The following is a 17,497-nucleotide window of genomic DNA, read 5'->3' on the forward strand; positions in this document are numbered from 1 at the left end:
CTCCTTCCAGTCTGCGGCGGATGTCACGGAGGACTCCAAAGCTCTTTGCCATACAAAAGCAGCAAATTGTGACTTTGAAGGCTTCCCAAAGTGTGCACACGCTTTCCACCGAACCCTTGTTACGCTCAAAAAAGTCTGTGATTGCTTCCCCTAGTTCAGCCTTAAACACCACATCCAATAATGCCTCAGGTACTAGTCTCCAGCTGAAGAGGGGAGGGGTGTAGCAGGGAAGTGATCAGTGCAAGAGTACAGGGCAGTGATCTGAAAAAGTTCTAGCTAAATGGGTGACAGAATTGAGCCAGGGCGTCACTCCTTTAATAACAATCCAATAGTCTAGGCAGAACCAAGCGGCGCAGGCAGTGGTGTAATATGTGCCTCCCCTTTTTCCTACATGCGCGTGTTGCCATATATCCACCAGGCCATGTGCCTTGATGATGTGAATGAGCGTTTCTTGCGTTCTTGTGTAGTGGTGAGCATGGGGGGGGGGGGAGCGATCTAAGGTAGGACATAGGGCCGTGTTAAAATCTCCGCCAAGATAACGTGTGTTGAACCCACTTTGGGGATCTGTCCACATAATGATGCATAGTAGTGGGGATCATCTATGTTTGGTCCATAACAACAGACTAACGTGACTGACTGCATGCCCAGGTTCCCCCAGATCAGGCAATATCTTCCGGAGGGGTCCCCAGCAGAACCACCCAAGACAAATGGTGTGCCCTTCTTGACCAATAAGAGAGCACCCTGTGAATAAGATGAATATTAGGACAATACTCTGACCCATGCCCAGCGGGACCCAAAACAGGGCAAACTGTGAGGAGCGGTGTGTGTCTTTTGTAATGCCGCAATGTGCACATGATGTCTATCCAGATATGCCAGTAATTGGCCACGCTTCCGAGGATCGCCTAGGCCTCTAACTTTCCATGTTAGTCAGTTTACCTGCGAGGAGTCAAGCTGTGAAGTCATTCCTACTTTGTGTGTAAGCTATCTAGGATGGAATAGTATGGGAGATATACTGATGAGCTGCTGTGTGTAATCGTGTACAGAATCAGTAGTGGAACATAGATTGACGTTTGAAAAACATATGTAGATAAACTCCCCCCCACCCACATCGGCACCCCAATCGTGCCTGGATTAACCAACCCTTGTAAACTCCAATGCGATCTTGAGCAACGATCTTCAGCGTAGCTGTTGAAACAAAGTAAACCAAAAACAACCAACAAATGGTTAGGGGTATCTCTCAGAGGTGGGTCGCAAGGGTAGCACAAGCACCTCCCCTCCCACCGTCAGTCTCGGTGAAGAGTTCACGTCCCAACGGGAGAACACCAGGCAAGTGGGAGGGAGAGGGTCACCTGGTTCGCTATAAAGTGCATTTTCCGCCATTATAAGTATGAGTAGTCTGATAACTGTTTCCTGAATAATGTATATACCAATAGGATATAGTAAAGTCACTTATCTGGAGATGTCCGAGGGGCATACGTCTACTTAACTCATCCGGATCAACGCCTCACTGTTCCCAGAAGTCCCAGCCAATTCTCCATGGGTACCCACAGGAGACGCACCTGAGAGAGCTGCTTCCCCATCCATGTCCGGCTACACAACGCCACAAGCCGGTCTCTGATGTAGATCAATCATCAGTGTGAGGGGACGGCGACTTTGATAGGTTCTCTTCTGACATGCCTCCAGGAGAGCGACGCTGAATTGAGTTCAGGAAATCTTCCACCTGATGTGGGTTTGTGAAGACATTTTGTTTCCCCTTATATAGTAATCACAGCCGAGCCGGGTAGAGAAGAGCGTATTCCATTTTGGCTTTCTGGAGCTTTTGCTTTACTGCTAGAAACCTCGCCCTGCACCGCCACCGTAAAGTCGGGAAAGATAGTAAATTCCACTCCCTCAAATCTCAAGGTTTTCTGCTCTCGTGCCATTCGCAGGACGACATCTCGGTCTCGATAATTAAGGTGTCGGGCCACGATTGGTCTGGGAGGACCCCCGGAGGGGGCCGGGCCCCAGTGAACAGTGCGCTCGTTCTACAGGAGGAGAAGGGATTTCCGTCACTGACGCCACGCAGTAACCGCTCAACATAGTCCTCCAATCTGCCTGTGTTGGTACTCTCCGGATGCCCATAATTCTGATGTTATTGCGGCGGCTGCGGGCTTCGAAATCCTCATTCTTTGCCTCAATCACTTTAATCAATTTGTCCATTTGAGATACTTGCTTCTGCAGGTGAGAGGTGCGTCTTCATGTCTGAGATGCAGCGCTCTGCTTCTTTCAACTGACCATCATGTTTGTCAACCTTCTGGATAATAAAATCCAAGCGAGTGTTCATTGTGTCCATTCTTCCAGACATGTCAGACATGCTGTGTTGCAGGGCCAGAAGTAGTGACTTGACTTTGTCTCCCTGTGACGAGGATTGTGCGTCCGCCATTTCATTGATGTGGAGTCTTCTTCAGTGGAGCGCGTGGTCACCCGTTTAGCCTCAAACACCAGTTTCAATTGCTTGCCATCCTTTTTGCCCATGATGCTGGCGTGACCCACACGAGTAGTCACGAACGTGGAGGGCCTGATGTGAGATGACTGCACCTGTGGGTCCAGTGCGAGGAGAGGGAACTCTGTTGTGAGCGAATGCTGTGGTGGACATCGCAATGACCCATGCTTTTCTGTTATCTTCAGTTCACATGTATGGCTTCCAATTCCTCAGGGCCCCTGCAGCGCGCAATATATTGAGTATCGTCTGCTATCGTATAATGCCCGCACAGGACCTCGTAAAATAGTATATACCGGTACAGGTAGTGTGGTTGAGACGCAGCGGGTCTTACTAAAACTGTCAATGGGACTTCCAGAAATCGTGTGTTATCGGTACATGCAAGTGACAATTCCCAATGTACCACCAACAGCGCTTCTTCCTCAATCTCTCAACTCCGTCACTGGCAACAATTAATTAATTATGGGCAATTAGCCTGCAGGAGCACAGGATTGTGGGACACAGCTAGGATTACAGGCCAGTATCACGGCGCCCACCTCAGGCCCTTCATCAGATTCATGGGGGGTGTCAGTCCGAGCAGACAACTGGTCGAGTGCCTCCGCGGTACCCCACAAACCTCCTCTACGCGCCGGATGCCAATGGGGCCTACCTCCTCATGGCAAGCCCCGGTATTCGAGCCGAGTGACCCCGCACAGCGCTCCAACAGGCCACGGCCCGCGCACAGTTTATGGTGGTGCTTAATATGATCAGCGGGCTCAAGCCAAGGCAAGCGAGGAAGCCTCCAATAATCTCTCCAGTAGGAGTGTGCACCGATGCCTGGTGGAGGGCAACCGGTGTTAGTTATGCATCTATTTTGATATAGTCACATGCACCTCTCAGTCTGTCTTACGAGCTAATAAGGGTCATGGGCGGCCGGCTTACAAGTCTACAAATACGCATGTGTATGACTCACTGACTCACTGGAAATGGTTTGGTGGGCTGATAGCTGATAATGGCAGATGTCGTGTCCGTTTCAACCGCGGTTCCCCACAGCTCTGTCTGCTTGCCCCGTGACGTGAGGGCCTACTGCCTCGTGTCAAGCCTCGGTGTTCAAGTGAGGAGCTCATCTGCCCTACGTTCCACCGACCCACCTGCACACTCTGCCTACCGCTGGAGGCAGCGCTCGGGGTCTGTAGAAGCGGGAAGGCTCACTAATAGACCGGGGACAGCGAGGGGATTTAGGCATCGGAATCCATTATTTTACAGCAAGGATTTCAGCAAGAAAGCAAGATAAATGAAATATGAAGTGGCCAGGCTACCAGAGACTCACAGACGTGCGGCCATACTGGTTGTCCGCCATCTAGCGCCCCCACATACATAAAAACTGTTTGTGCATTCAATCAATCAATTGGATTGATAGAGCGCACTACTCATCCGTAAGGATCTCAAGGTGCTGAGGGGAGAGAGTTTGGGCAGCTCAGAGGAAGAGCCAGGTCTTGAGGTCCTTTCTGGAGGCTTGAAGTGTTGGACTTTGTTTGATGCTGAGGGGGAGTTATTTCCAGGTCTTGGCTGCGATGTAGGAGAAGGATCTGCCTCCCTTTCTGGCTCTATGGATGCGGGGGATTTCCGCCAGGGCTAGGTCGGTGGAGCGGAGGTTTCTCTTGGGGGCGTGGAAGGAGATTCTATTGTTGAGGTATTGGGATCTAGTGTTGTGGAGGGCTTTTTAGGCGTGTGTGAGCAGCTTGAAGGGCACTCTTTTTCTGACGGGGAGCCAGTGGAGGTCTCGGTGGTGCTGGATGATGTGAACGTGTCGTGGGATGCGGAGGACGAGTCTGGCTGCAGCGTTCTGTATGGTCAATTTATGTTTGTTTTTGTTACTAATGTTAAGCAAGTGCTGGCACACTGCAGCATGTTGAAAAGTGCAAGCCTTGTGTTTTATCTTGATATTATGTGCTTTTCCAGTAGCCTAGTCATGAGTGAAATCCAATTTAGTGGCACACGTTTTTAGCCCATACGTAAAATCAGTGGGGAGTATATTTCTTTACTCTCACTCTCCAGTTTGTTTAATTTAACGAGCTACATTATTCCAGCTTATGGTGGTACCCAAGAGTTATAAAATGTCTTTCCTTTACTTAAATATGGGCATATATTATGAAATGTAGGTTCACTTTCTTTTCGGCCATTTCATGAAGAAGCTGAATCTAGCAAATGCTATAAGGAAACATTTTTACCTAAAGCACCACTCTGTCTGCCGCCAGACTTATCACTTCTATTTACAGTTTGTCAATCTGAACTAATACAATGTACATAAAGACCTACAAAAACATCATGGGAAACTTAGCTGGAGGCTAAGATGACCAGATGAAAACACAGTGGCAGCTAACAGCTTAGAAGTAGTGACCTTGCTGTTCTTTATGGACTGGAATGCTTGGCTACAGAGCTGATCAAGAAATATGTACAGTCCAACATGAAAGGGCAATAATGCAGTGGCTAAACAAAAGTGTACAGAGGGCTTTTTGCTAAATGTGTTGCTTCTTGCACGTGGGTTTACATGTGGAAGCCAAAAATGGAGAGACTTCCAATTGATAATAACAACTGTTCTACTATTCTGTGTTTCCACTCATCTCCTGATTTAAAAAACAAAACAGAAAACAGAGCCACACTTATATGAGTGGGCAGTAACGGCAGGCAATGTGGTGGGGCTGTCAAATGGGTGGAGGGTGGATAAATACACACTTGCAACATGTAAGGCACCTATATTATAAAACAAATAGTCCTTTACCTTTCTTACTGCCTACTCCTCGCTCCGGTCCCAGTGTTGTTCTTCTCTCTTCCAGGATCCAGCCAACTCCGCTAACCCATCCTGGCGTTACTCTCATGCTGTTACTCAGCATGAGTGAAGTGCCAGGATTGGACGGAGCGGCCTCTCTCAGCGCTTTCAAGGGCACTGGAGACCTGCGCTTGCTTTTACCCTAGCTATCTAAGACAACTGGGTTAGAGAAGTTTGAAATGCGCATGTCTGGCTGGTTGTTGCAAGACAATTGGCCAAAGTGACGTGCGCACTTTAAACTTAAGTTCCCAGCCCACCACTCCTGCATGCTGCGGCCACTCAGCAGAAATGTCCCCGCCCCGTCCTGGCACTCGGCTCGGGATGCATGTTAGTGAAAAAGAAAATGGTAATAAATTACCTTTATTACCATTTTATTTTTCCTATCTCAGACTTTTCTGGGGGCATTTTAGTTAGTGGGACGACACTCCTCCACTCCAGTTGAGAAGCTGCTCATGTGGATGGGTTGATTACCAATGACAGGCGAGGACCCAAAACTCAACGGGGTGGAATAAAATGTTCACAAGGAAAAATGACCCATTTTGGCGATGTGGGTAGCTGCAAAATTTGGAGCCTGGCTCGGCTGCCACCCAGGAACACCTGCCAAACTCCAGTATTTCTGAAAACTATACACTCTGTGGATTCCATAGAGCTGGTATCTGTATGGCTCTCACTACCTTTTTTTTACCAAGAATGCTCTGTAATCCTCAAACTTTGGGTAAAAAGGCAAATCTTTTGCAAATTTCTGTGTGGGAAAGTTCTGGAATCCGCAGGCATCCACAAATTTTCTTCCATCTAGTTTTTCTCCACTACTCCCTATAAAAAAGGTACAACTATGACTGTTTACTCTGGGACTTTAAAGGTTTTATATCCCATATTTGATGGTGATGTTGGAATTACTCTGTCTTCCTGAGATTTTAAAAGAATTGACTCCTTCATCGCAGAAGAATAGAGTTTTTTCCAGCTTTTCCAGCAGTATGTTCTCCTAGTAAGACTCCAAGGTACCAGTTAAGCATTCTGGGTTTGGACAAAGGGCTTGAAGGGGAGAGAAAGATGGCAGAACTCCACTTCAGATGACTAGAAGCATATGTTAACTGAAAATGGCGCTTGTACTTTTTTATAACTCTCCTATATTAACCATTGGCCCCCAAAATTGACGGTCTCTCTGAAGGGCAAGGATCTGTATGCATTAGCTATATTACACTTGGAAAATCAGTAAAACCTTACATTTCTTGGGACTGTCTACTCAGCTTTGGACTCTAGGCATTTTGCAGGCACTTATCTCTCCGGACTAGAGCCTCTTGGGCTTGTGTCTCTCTTGGACAATACGTCCAAGTTAGTAATATTGTGACATGTATGCATCTGCTTTAATGACTACCCTTATGCCTCCCATTTTCATTTTTCTAGGATCTTCCTGGTCACTCTTGCCTGATAGTTTCTCATGTGCAGTGCTCTTGGGAACACATTGCGTTCATCGTGGCACAGTCTGCATGGATTGCACAGGGTTTCAAGACTTCACCTATAACCTCTACTATCGAAGGCCCTGATTCCAATGGGCGCATCCAGACCAGCCTTCCTTATTCGGGTAGGTATGAGAAAACTCTTGGTGTGATGTCCAAAGCCTCACTGTTGAAAATCTTGATGTATGCATCAGAAAAATGTTCATCAGCTTTCAAGAAGCCTCTCCCATGCCCCTTCACCATGAAGAGCAACCCATAAAGCTTGAGGTAAATTCAGATTTCCTTTGTGAAATCAATTGATAGAAGAATTATCTAACCCTTTTGGCTGTTGGTACATTCTGCTCATGTGCCAGCCCAGTGTTAGCTTTTAGAATTTCAGGGCATAAATATTTCCATGGAAAGCTTTATTGATCCTAAAGCCCAAAATCCAGCTTCAGACTGTCACCTCTGGTAATTTTCTTTGGCATACATTCTGTGTACATTACACCTCACCACCTAGTCTCTCTTGGCCTTTGCATTTGTAGGTAGTTGTTAGATCTGACATTTTTGGCATGGTTTCCCCCCAAACGTTTTGCCTTCACTAGTCCTGTTTGCTGAAATCGTTTTATTAGCATTAGGACTCTGTGCACCAGCGCTAAGTGCTGCTAACCATTGCTAAAGTGCTTGTGCTCACACCAGTAAACATGGTAACGTAATTTACTTGTAGGTCCCTAGAAAAGTAGCATACCATGTACCCTGGGCAGGGAAGTTCAATGCTACTAGTGGACCTTCAGCACGTAATGTGCCACCCACTTAGGTAGCTGATGAAAACATGTCATTGCAGCCTGGGCGGGAAGTTTTTAACTGACATTTCAACCTGTCCAAATAAGCTTTTAACCTCCAGAGCTTACAGAAGAGGGTAGGTCACGGGTAAATCACTGTGTGGGACCACTTTATATTTGTAGCTACGCGCGTCCTCTGTCCAAACCTATGGGCCACTGTTAATGCTCCAACAGATTTGGAACTTCGCTGACCTGTATCGTAGCAGGTACAGTTGACATATTTTGATTGGTCACATTCACTTTATACACCTTTGCTCCCAATCGGGTGTAGGGTAGGAGTTAACTACCTGGTTCGGAAGAAATGCCTAGGAACCAATTGGGCCATAAGGCATGAAACGTGTTCACCCTATGTCACTTACCTTGAAGCTGTCCAGGTTCATTGGCTCTTGTGACTGCTCCTGTGTTTTTATTCCTTTCAAGGGGGATTACCTTATTAAAGCAGTCTTCGGTACCCCTTAGACTATTCTAAATCACTCAGCACACCCCCCTACTCTTACATCCTCACTTGCACTCATCATTAGGGCTTAAAATCAGAAGATCTCTGATAAAGTGCCCCCCTCAAGGGGCCCATTGGGCATTGCAGCACCAGCCCAAGGAGGAGCAGCCCAATGATAAAGCATGACACCCATCTGGTGTGTGAGGGCAATCACTTCTGATCACTCGGATCCCAGGATCCAGTCAATCCGCTTCCCATCCCAGACTGACTGCTCCTTAACTTTTCTTCCTTTTTCTGGTTCTCCTGGAGGAACAGCCTCCTCCTTCTGCGTTAAAATTAATATTTTGCCAGGCCTCAACCTTCTTTTTTAATGCATATACATCACCCATAGGGTAGGCCCTCATTAGGTGTGTTGCATTTAAAAAGTTGGCATGTAATTTTAAGTTTTACATATCCTGGTAGTGAACATTTTTTTAATTCTTTATTTACTATTGCAAGCCCACCCCCCAACATTATGTTGCTTTATTGTATTTAATAAGTGAAAGATTGTGCCTGGGAGCAGGTGGGAATGACATGTGGAACTGTAATTTATAAATCTCTTTGATGGTAAAGTTGAATTTCAAGTCACAATTCTGAAAATGCAGTTTCTGAAAGTTGCCATTTTCTTCCTCCAACCATTTAATGTCAGCAGTCTGTTCCTTGGTCACATGATTAGGTAGAGTTGACAGTTGTTCTATTGTGTTCCTCCCAGACAGCTACACAATAGAGGTTCCGGGTGTTATCAGGATGGGCAATCCTGACTTGATGAGGGGGCAGAGCTGTCACATGTCACACGTATACTTCAGAGACACTGCCTCAGCTCACATGCAAAGGTCTTCAGACTAGTCTATTGTACCTGCAAACAGACAGGAACCAGGAGAGGGAGGCAGGAAATTCCAGACACTTATGTAGAGGGGTGGACTCTAGAAGTGTCTTCCACTTCAAAGTGGGCACCAAGTATAACAAGCATTTTCAATGCAATAGGTCTCACATTCTTTAGAGTTAGAGCTATTGGCATTGTAAATAACAATTTGTTTTGGTTTGGAGTGTTGTGGCTGTATGAACAGAGGCTGCAGCACTGCCTAGAGGACTTAGAATGAGGAATTAACGATGAGACCAGAGAAGCAGCTATAAGTATACCTATACGCTATAAGTATTTAGGCATGCAACACTTTTATTTATTTTTACAAATTAAGCACCTTTACATTTGATATAAAAGCAAAATGCCCCATGCGCAAGACCCACTGTGCCCTTTGCAAGTAAACGATCGAAACAAAACATACAGCTTATCTGGAAAATTCGAGTTAGTGCTTCACTGCTCCATTTTTGGGACAATAAATTTAGCAGTGTACATAATATTATAAGCAGTTACTCCAGCAAAGGAGTGCTGATCCAACACGGGTGACGAAACTTGAAAGTGCCAAGCTGAATGGTTAAAGCGCTTTGATACATTTATTTGGGCTATATTGCAAAAAGTAACCAGCATACGGAAAACGGAGGGTGGGAGAGGCAAGCAACAACATAAGGAAGGAGGGAGGGCACGTGGGGGAAAACAACTGAAGGAGGGAAGGCATATGGGGGCAAAAATAGGTGGGAGGGAAGGTGGGTGCAAGTAACAACATGAACAGCAGGTGGCAGGAGGGCGGGGAAGGACAATCTACAACATGGGTAACAAATGAAGGATCAAGGTAGGAAGCCTTAAGATTGTCTTTGATTTACTTAATTGGGCCAATTCCTGATGGTACAAGTTGATAAAACGTGGTCACGTTCATTGTATTGTATTCTATTGTAATGGCATTTATATAGCGCTTACTAATCGTGACGAGGCGTCAACACGCTTTTTTAAGAGTAGCACGCTACTCCTGGACCCATAAAGGATTAGTGTTGAATTAGTATAGTGAAATATGAAAGTAATTAAAGTGGTGGATAGGTTAGTCAGGTATTTGGATTCGGAAGGATAGCGGAAGGATAGAAGACGAAAAAAGGTTTGTATTTATATAGCACTTGTTGAAGCGCTTTGTTTTTGGGCAGTAGCACGGTACTCTGGAAACCCATAAAGGATTAGTGATTAATTAGTATGGTGAAATATGAAAGTAATTTGAATGGTGGATATTAGTCAGTTATTTGGACTGAGAAAGATATCGGAGGGATAGAAGCGGGAGAAAGGTGTGCATTCATATAGCCCTTGTTACCCTGATGGGGTATTGAAGCCCTTTTCTGGTGAGTAGCACGCTACTCTGGAACCCATAAAGGATTAGTGTTGAAAAGTAGTTTAGTGAAATATGAAGTAATTTGAGTGGTGTATTCAGTTATTTGGCTAGAGGTGGAATAGCGGCAGAATAGAAGAGGCAAAAAGGTTTGTATTTATATATCGCTTACTACCCTTGATGGGTTTGAAGTGCTTTATTGGCGAGCTACTCCAGAACCCATGAAGGATTAGTGTTGAAAATTAGTATAATGAAATATGAAAGTAGTTTGAGTGGTGGATGTGTTATTCAGTTGGATAGAGAAAGATAGCGGAGGGATAGAAGAGGGAAAAAGGTTTGCATATATATAATGCTTGTTTACCTCTGATGTGTCGAATCGCTTTTTTGGCGAGCAGCACGCTACTCTGGGACCCATAAAGGATTAGTGGTGAATTAGTGTAGTGGAATATGAAATTGTAGTGTAGTTCCTATTTTCCCAATAGGCCCTGCGCATTGGAATAACATAAACAATAGTATGGACGTAGAAGTGCGGTCTTCCAGGTCTCTACTGACTATGCTAAACTTAATTGGGCTTGTTACCAACTAGCTCAGAGGTCACTGGAAACTTTCTTGACTGAATAGGAAGTGATCAGCTTCCCTGGTACAGACAAGAAGGGATTCAGTTTTCCAACAACCGCATAAACATGACAACTTTGCTCCTTAGAATAAGAGTCAATCTCTAGAGTCGTGTGAAACAATAAACAGTTATTTTACTCAGTCAGTTGTGCAGATTACTTTCACCAAGATGCAGAGAAATAGAGAGATGGGCGTTTTCAATAAAAAGGTATTATTTATTCAACAGTCTTTCTTCTCATGCAAGAGAAATGAATTGCCACAATTGCAAGACTAGTTATTATAAAAAGTGCGTACAGTAAAATGAGGATTGCGAAATAATACTGTAAAAGCATTGATATGGTTTCTTAGCCATACAATGGTTAAAATGAATAAAATATATACATTCATATATACATTTAGCTAACGTACTCAACTGGTGCTTCTAACTACGCCTACCCCAGTGTACCTGACCTAAGCCTAATACTTGGGAGGGAGTAAGTAAGTAGCAGTTTTAGTTAAGTTGGTTTTGCCAAGGTTTGCTTCAAGAATTCTCTCTAAGGGTTTAGTCAACACCATACCTCTGAAATAGAATGTTGGAGGTCTTGTATCTCCTTCCAGGACTCGATATCCCAGTCACTCGCAAGAGTAGGCTGGAAACGCCGGAGCTGGATTTTCTCGGCAGGAGAAAAGACAGCGTCTCTCTCAGCGCGTCGAGGAGGAGGAGGGGCAGCGTCCGTGGGCAGCTTGCATCTGCTGGGCTCTGTAAGGGACAGCTGTTCTGCTTCCTGTGTTCACCACACCATCGCTATCATCGATGTCGTTGAAGCAGCGTTTGCTTAAGGCAACGTTGGTAATATTTATACCTGAAAGGTGCCTTGTTTGACGTAAGTTTTTGGACATAAGACGTCAATAAAGATGTCACTAGGAAGTGATCGTCTCTCAGTGCTCATTAGAGTTCTATTACTAATCAAAACATAGCAAGCGGGGTTTTCCCAGGTTGCTTAGTTTTATCTTGTTGAAGAACTCGAAGTGTAATCTAGGAATCTTAGATAGTGGCTTCTGCTGTGTCATTTGCTCTAATGAGCTGCAGAGGAAGCGATTCTGAAATGTGGCTCTGATCGTGTTAGGCCAGAGACGAGTTTCTGAAATATCACACTTGATCGTTTATGCCATTATAGGGGTACAAATGGATTATAGCCGTATAGGGGCATAAGGTCACAGTATTGATCGGGGTCCTAGATTAGAACGCGACAAAATTTGAGAAGTGAACATGTTAGCCTGTTATTTTGATTGAAAAGGATAGTGGAGGGATAGGAGAGTGAAGCATTTTGATTTCTTTTTCGAGGAGGTCATAGCAGTAGGAGGAGTCTTTGAGATGAGTAAAAAGGGGATGTGGAAGGGAAGAGTCAGAGGAAAGAGTTTAGAAAGGTTTGTTTTGGGGATCGGTATAGTAAAAGAGGTGTCAGATGATGCAAGGAGCGGGAGAGTACGGGAGAGTCTAGACATTGTTATTTTGGGGATCATAGCAGTGGTATGGGATAAGTGAGAGTGTGGGTGTAGAGGATATATTGAAAGATGTATAGTGTGAGAAATAGGGTAGTGCATTGGAAAGAGTTGTAGAAAGAGGTTTGAGATGAGTCAGAAAGTTTTGTTAGAAGATATATTGAGAGAAGCATGGGGTGAGAAATAGGGTAGTGCATTGGGTTTGGCGAATTAGACGAAATTGATAAATATATAGATCCATAAGTACATTGAAAGTATATAGATGCATACAGGTGGTAGGTATATGTAGATTAAATATATTGATAGAGGTACATGATGAGAAATAGGGTAATGCATTGGATATGCTTTTCAGGATGAAAGTAACAAACACACATATCCAAATACATGGAAGGTACATAGATGCACAATGGAAGAAGTACATGTAGACCAAAGATGCACTAGTTAAACTCAGGTTTTTTCAAATGTTATTGTACTTATTTTTTAATTTTTTTTAACATATTTATTCTACATGTTTATTCCAAGCAAGACACAAAGATAGGTACATATCTATTTTAAAAATAAATGATTATATACAGAGGGATATGCTGTAAATTTCTGTTTGCGAATTGTGCTTATGTGGGGAAGAGCCAATTCTTGAGTAGTTTTCTGAAAATAAGGTGGCTGTCCATGGATCTTATGTTAGAGGTTAAAGGGTTCCATTGTTTGGCTGCTTAAACAGAGAAGGATGTGCCGCCCATGTTTTTTTCTTCTATCTTTGGATTTTGAGGCGAGGTGCCATTTTAGAGCGGAGGTTTCTTTGTTGAATGTGTTTGCTGATTTTATTCCTGATGAAGAGTGGTCCCATTCCATGTATTGCTTTTTGGGTGATACAAAGCAGCTTGAATGTGGATCTTCTGGCAACCAGTAACCAATGCAGGGCTTTCAAGACAGGTGAAATGTGGTCTTGCGGTTTGATATGCAAGAGTAGTCTAGCAGCCGAGTTCTAAATCCAGTGTTACCTCCAGTTACTTCCCTGTCTCCATGCTATGTCCCCTATCCCCTCCACCTCCGCGTTCCTCCTTCATGCTGTGGCTACCTCCACTTTTCCCTTCCTCTCTCCCCTGAATTCCTCTCCATCTGCCTGCTTTGTCTATCCTTATGCCTATGCTCCGCTTACTTTTCTCCTCCCCCTCTCCCTTTCACATAACCCCCTTACCCCTCTACACTTCATTAACCTACAAATGCAACTTGTAACTGTTTTACCTTCTGTAACAATGTATAATTTGTAACCTATGTAACTCTCCTCATGTAAAGCGCTCTGATACCTCCGGCTCTAGCCAGCGCTATATAAAACTCAAGTGAATAAAAAATAACTTGTAGTCTTTTCATGCCCGTTAAAGGTGATCCGTGGTAGAGGCTATTGGCGTAATCGAGTTTGGACAGAACAAGGGAGATGGTAGCTTGGACCTTGTGTGGATATCCCAAATGAAGGAAAATTCGTCACAGCATTTTTATAGTGACAAAGCTTAATCTTGCTAGTTTGTCCACTTGGGCACACATCGATAGCTTGGAGTACATGGTCATTGCAAGGTTTCTTACTTCCTTCAGTACTTTAGGTGGTGACCCCAGTTCATCACGTCAGGCGGCAAGCGGGTCATAATGTTTCCAATCGCCACACGTAAGTATTTCTGTTTTGGAAGCATTTCATTTGAGGTAGCTCCAAGTCATCTACTCATCCAAAGCTCTGAGACAACTAAAAATTGGGGAGTTTCTAATGTCTTTGGGGCATTCCAATTGAAGGAGTATTTGTGTGTCATCTGCATAGTTATAGCATGTGAGGTGAAATTGATTGATCAGTACCAGTAATGACTTCATCTAGATGTTGAAAAGCATTTGGGAGATGATAGAGCCTTGAGGGACCCCTGCTTTTGTGGAGTGTGGATTGGATAAGAAAGATGGGGTATGGATGACATTACTTATGTTTCAAAAGTAGGACGCGATCCAGTCTAGAATCCTCTCTATGCCGGCTACATAGAGTCTTTGTTTCAGAGTGTCATGGTCAACTGTGTCAAAGGCAGCCGAGAGGTCCAAGAGGAGTAGCGCAGCAACCCCGTTGCGGTCTACTGTGTTCTTCAGGTCATCCCAGACTGCAAGGATGGCAGACTCTGTGCCTTTTCCCGTATGGAAATCTGTTTCGAAGTCTGAAAGTATGTCATTCTCTTAAATGAATTGACACATCTGAGCGAATGCTTCTCTTTCTATCAGTTTGCTCAGGAAAGGTCCATTTGTAATGTGTCTGTTGTTGTCAGGGTACAGCGGGTCTAAGTTTGTTTTCTTCAGTAAAAGGCATATGTATGACTTTTTTAGTTATTCTGGAAATATTCCAGTAGCTAAGGTATCGTTCATGATTCTTCTTACTGGAGTGGCAGCAGAGGTTGTTAAAAGAATTGTCTTGAAAGTTTGTGGTGGACACTGGTCAGAAGGGCTGCCAGCAGGCCTGCTTGCTTTTACCAGGTCCATAAATTCATCTTGAGAGAAGTGTTGGAAGGAATGGAGAGGCTGGGTTAGACTATTCTTGGATTGTTGTTTTGTCAAAGGGTTAGTGCTGGTGCTTTGTCTCTGTTTTAAGTTTGAGTCCAACATGTCTGCTTATTCAGTGTAATGACAAAGCAGAGCCCTAGTCCATGTACCCAATTGGGCTCAAAACCCTTATCCCTATGTACAATAGAGGCCCTTGCCCTAGTACTAACCCAATTTCCAACAACCAATGACACAGGATACCCTAATACCTACTTCCAATAGAAATCCTAACATATCCCTAGTTTCAACCCTAAATTAATTGAAACACTGGCCCATAAACCACTTAGAAACCTCAAATAAACAACCAATGAGAACACTAACCCTAATTCAATAGAAACACCAGATACAACCACCAATCAGTGCACACATATACCATCCAATAGCAGAGTATATAAGGTCCCAGCAACCTCAAACAAGATTTCTGGCCAGGGAGTTGGACGCTGCTCCTCTATTCAGAATCTCCTAGGAGACAGACAGGCTCAATCCACACTTTGGACTTCTGCACGTAAGGGCCTAACAAACTTGTCCACTAACAATACTGTTTGTATAAAACTTTACTCCCTCTCCTGGCTAAAAAATGAAGTGCACAGTCCATATTAAACACAGCTTAAACAGCAGATTACTGCTGTCTCAGAGCACCCTCTGTTCTCTCTCTGATAGAGAAATAACCCTATTGCTGGGGTAGTAGGGAGAGCTGGTTTCACTCACTTGCTAACACAAATTGGGAACTGGGGGTGGACTGCTTAACATACAGGTCGTAGCACAGAGCAAGGGAGAAAAACCTAGAGGGGAAAACTGATAGTCACAGGGAATGAGAGGGAAAAAACTATAGAGTTAGGACTGCAAATCCCACAATTCAACAGGTTAAATGGAGACAGTCACAGGCAAGAACGAACCACAAGTTTAAACACAAAGCAGGTGGTAATGTATGCAATCACGGGCAGGTTAAAACTACAATTTTAAATTGTAACAACCACAGGCAAAGACAGTTACAGAAAATAAAAATAAAATGATGCAGTCACAGGTAGGGTAAATCATCTTTTAAATTGTTAGGAAAGAGACAGCACTAGTCTGCCTCCCTACTACTTCCTGGACTCTGCTGCATCACTGCAATCTGGGGCACAGGTAGAATGCAAATCATCAAAATGGCGGGTAATGTTTTGGGGTGCACCCAGCTATGCTTTAAATGGCCTGGGCAAGTGTGAGAAGAGGGCTCATGGTTGTCTGGGAGCTGAAGAACCAGTCAGTAGGCCTAGGTTTGCTGGCCTGGGGCTAGGGTTGGGGCTGGGGAGCTGCTACTCTATTCTGAATCTCCTAGGAGACAGACAGGCTCAATCCGCACTTTGTACTTCTGCTGGTCAGGGCTTATATTGTTTTTATGAAACTTTACTCCCTTCCTGGCCAAAAAACGAAGTTCACAGTCTCTATTAAACACAACTTAAATTGCAGATTACTGCTGTCTCAGGGCACCCTCTGTTCTCTCTCTGATGTAGAAATATCCTTGTTGCTGGGGGGGAGGGGAAGTGGGGGCTGATTGTACTCACTTGCTAGCAGAAAATAGGAGCTGGGACTGGACTGCTTAACATACAGGTCTAAGTACAGAGCAAGGGAGAAAAACAGAGGGAAAAACTGATAGTCACGGAGAAGGAGGGAAAAAACTACAGTTAGGACTGCAAATCCCACAGTTCAACAGGTTAAATAGAGACAGTCACAGGCAAGGAAGAACCACAAGTTTAAACACAAAACAGGTGGTAAAGTATGCAATCACAGGCAGGTTAAAACTACAATTTTAAATTGTAACAACCACAGGCAAAGACAGTTACAGAAAATAAAAACAAAATGATGCAGTCACAGGTAGGGAAACTCATCTTTAAAATTGTTAGGAAAGGGACAGCACTAGTCTGCCTCCCTACCACTTCCTGGACTCTACTGCTTCACTGCAATCTGGGGCACAGGTAGACTGAAACTCATCAAAAAGGTGGGCAATGTTTTGGGGTGCATCCAGCAAAGCCTTTAGCGGCCTGGGCAGGTAGGAGAGGAGGGCTAATGGTTGTCTGGGAGCTGAAGAGCCAGTCAGCAGGCCTAGGTTTGCTGGCCTGGGGCTAGGGCTGGGGAGCTGCTACTCTATTCTGAATCTCCTAGGAGACAGACAGGCTCAATCCACACTTTCGACTTCTGCAGGTAAGGGCCCAACAAACTTGTCCTGTTTGTATAAAACTTTACTCCCTCTCCTGGCCAAAAAACGAAGTGCACAGTCTAATAAACACAACTTAAACAGCAGATTACTGCTGTTTCAGAGCATCCTCTGTTTTCTCACTGATGTAGAAATATCCTTGTTGCTGGAGGGTTAAGGGGGCCCTGGTTTTACTCACTTGCTAACACATAATGGGAGAAGGGGTGGACTACTTAACATACAGGTCTTAGCACAAAGCAAGGGAGACAAGCATTTGCATTGCAATCGGTCTCGCATTTGCAAGAGTTAGAGCTATTGTCTTTGTAAATGACAATGTCTTTTACCCAAGTGTCTTGGTTTGGATGCATGTGGTTTGGAGTGGAAATATGTGGGTTGAATTGGAATTTTTAGTTGTGGAAT

General features: G+C 44.4%; 1 protein-coding gene across 2 annotated transcripts in view; it reads left to right on the forward strand.

Moving 5' to 3' along the window:
* Positions 1 to 17,497, forward strand: part of BCL2L2 (BCL2 like 2) — a 327,287-nt gene that overhangs the window by 93,014 nt on the left and 216,776 nt on the right. For both annotated transcript variants that reach the window (XM_086923764.1, XM_086923765.1), the window contains exon 2: positions 6,693 to 6,870. The gene's annotated coding sequence lies outside the window, so the exon portion shown is untranslated. The remainder of the gene's footprint in view (positions 1 to 6,692; positions 6,871 to 17,497) is intronic.

This window comes from Lissotriton vulgaris, chromosome 5 (assembly GCF_964263255.1).
Source record: "Lissotriton vulgaris chromosome 5, aLisVul1.2, whole genome shotgun sequence".
In the NCBI taxonomy this organism is placed as follows: domain Eukaryota; kingdom Metazoa; phylum Chordata; class Amphibia; order Caudata; family Salamandridae; genus Lissotriton; species Lissotriton vulgaris.